The 3,003-nt window shown below is 28.0% G+C and overlaps 1 long non-coding RNA gene across 1 annotated transcript; it reads right to left on the reverse strand.

Annotated features, from left to right (window-relative positions):
• Positions 1–647: 647 nt before the first annotated feature.
• Positions 648–1,612, reverse strand: LOC125815858 (uncharacterized). The gene is made up of 3 exons (XR_007442197.1): positions 1,501–1,612; positions 1,218–1,308; positions 648–864 (listed from the first exon to the last, which is right to left on the reverse strand). It is a non-coding gene; the product is annotated as an uncharacterized LOC125815858 (long non-coding RNA).
• Positions 1,613–3,003: the final 1,391 nt, after the last annotated feature.

The following is a 3,003-nucleotide window of genomic DNA, read 5'->3' on the forward strand; positions in this document are numbered from 1 at the left end:
AAAAACTTTTCTGTTTTCCACTGCATTAATTATCTTTCCTACTGTCAAAATCGTGGTGAATTATATATATTCTTTCGTCCTTAATAGAAAAAATGGATACGAAATTACCTTTAATAAAGAATATTTTACCTCAAATATACCCGAAAAAAACTTTCATTTTCACATGTTTGCGTTGATTTGGGCCTTTTTATATGCTTAATGGTGATGGATTTACAAACTGGCTGTGCAATAAAAAAGATCTAGGGAACAGAAAAAAGGGGTGGGTGAATGAGGATATGTAAGTTCAATTTTTTGCTTTCTAGTTTACAGTATTACATCCTTCACAATTGTATATCTGGTGGAGTAGTCAAAAAATTTCACTAAAAAACGTTAAAACACGAAGGAAAAAAACACACGAGAGAGGATTCAACATCTATTACATATTCATTTAAAAAAAAAATCAAAATATCAACCTCGTATAAACAAAATATTTTTTGGCTAAAAAGTTAAATGAACCCTCTTGCTCTTGTTTGGCGCCGCCCCTGCATCTATATGTTGTACACTACTATTCAATAAGGAACCATGGTCCATTGGGTGTGGATTATTAATTTCTAATTTCAAAGGTAGAGAACCAGAAATAATGAAACTGCAATTCTCTCAAATAGTTCAATGATTCAAATTAAAGAAGCTAATTACTACAATATAACTCCCAATAATAGTGATGTTCATAAAGAACTTATTTACATTACAATTCTTATATATTGGTATATGTACTACAAATTAAAGCATAAAGAAGAAGTGAACTTAATTAATTACAACACACAGATTACAGAGGGATCACAGCAACACTCATCTAGCAGGCAGCAACAACACAGAGCTGCTAGACTGCAACAAATCACAACACAAAATAAAAAAATCAAAATGAGAAAACCACAAAAATCAAAATTGCATTACTCCCTCCATCCAAATTTATTTGACACCTTCCCAATGCGTTCATATATCTTTTAAATATTTTGAATCGTTATTTGTTGTGAGTTATAGTATTAACTTTTTTATGTATTTTTCAAATATACAAATTTTATTTTTGAAAACTTGAAGATTTCATGCCAGAAATCACAGTCCAACTAAAGTTGTTTGACTCCCAAAATTCTAATTGTATCACATAAATTGAGACCGTGTGAAAGTTCTAACCAACAATTATTATAGGTAAGTATTTTTATGTAAATCAAATTGCTTACCATCCTTCAAGAAAACCTCTATTATTCTGAGGTGGAGGAGGAGCAGCATATGTTGGTGGTGCCATCACAGGAGGAGGACCTTGATAATACCCTATTTATAAATATTTCACAAACAAAATTAATCGAAAATATATTGATATGCTTAACGAATTATTTTTCTTACATATTCACGCAAAATTTATTAATACCTTAGACATAGAGAGATTGTTTCAGATAAACAAATCATAATCTAGCATATACAAAATAAAAAAAAAAAAATATTTGGATCATGTGTTATTTTTACCTTGACCTTGAGAGGGATATGGATAACCATATTTTGGTGGTTCATTCATCATGTTTTAAAAAGTAGTAACTCAACAGAGAAAAGAAGAGAAACTTGATATAATGCTATATGAAAACTACAACTTTGGAGTAGATTTATTCTTATGTACTATATATATAAAAAGCTAATCTCACAAAAGCTTTTGATGAGAATATGATTCCTTTCACTTGTATTAATGCTTATTAGGTACTACTTTAATTTGGATGGGGAAAGGAACCAACTAGAAAGAAAAAAAAAAAAAAAAAAGGAAGGAAGGGTCTCGAAGGAGTAAAAGAACAAAGGCACCTGCTTCCTTATCTTTTGTAGCATTGTCAAAAATTGCAGTCGAGTAAATTCAGAATTTTTAGTTTATAAATTTTGAAATATATATATTTTTATTGAATTTTAAAATTTATTTATGCTTATCAAAATGAAAATTTTAATATAAATGTATAATTTAGTTAAAATTATTGAATTTTGTCGAACTAGTAATAAAAGAAAACAACTTGATGTTTATTGTTGTTGCCATCAATGTTCTGTGCTAGGGTAGTTGCAACAAACCCTCACTATTGGGACATTTGTACAACAATTTAAAATCTATATATAACTTCTTTCGAATTTAGATTTAAGTCCCCCACTGCATACATTTAACATAAAATAGAGGTGATTAGACAAAAACATAATAACATAATTTCATATTAATGAGAGGATCGATATGGTTTTAAATAGAAATATGTTAAGGTTGTGTCGTCTGTTTTTTTAAAACTTTAAACTTGTTGGTGTTTGTTATAGTACTAGTTCTATTTTTATAGTTTTTACTTTTGATATCTATCATTTTATATTATTAATTGTGTTTCGATTACCTCATTATTTTGCTGTCGTTATTGTTCTTTTTTTTAGTTGCTCTACACCGGTTTTCTTATGAATTGCTATACGTTATTCTTCTTCTTTTAGATTTGTTGCATTTGAATAGAGAACTTTTTGAAAATAGCTTAATGATATAATTTGCGTATATTCTATTTTCCTTAAATCTCACTTATGAAATTTCACTGAATGTGTAGTTGTATATTAAATGCAAAATGTATTTGAGTATATAAATCTACAGCAATAATCTACTATAATTAAGTATGTTTTCTTACTTTTACTTATAGTAATTTTTATAGTTAAATTATTTGATTTGGTATAAATGAGTATCTTTTTACTCCCTACTACCTAGTTAGGCATTTGGTCTCTAAGCTGACTTTTCACTGGCTTATCGCATCAGATTTTTGGAACAATTTTTGGTCAACACTGAATTTATTGCAAAATTTATTTATGCTTTTTTAAGTTTTAACATGCTGGATGGTCCAAAATTAAAATCTAATTTTCACTTTTGAAAATTCATTGATTTTTCAAAACTTCATTTTTTAAGATTGAGACGTGTTTGGAACATGGACACTTCTGACTGGATTAAATTTAATTGATGTTAATTTTATGTAAAATTAT

This window comes from Solanum verrucosum, unplaced genomic scaffold, assembly GCF_900185275.1.
Source record: "Solanum verrucosum unplaced genomic scaffold, falcon-dt-bn FXZP01000261.1, whole genome shotgun sequence".
In the NCBI taxonomy this organism is placed as follows: domain Eukaryota; kingdom Viridiplantae; phylum Streptophyta; class Magnoliopsida; order Solanales; family Solanaceae; genus Solanum; species Solanum verrucosum.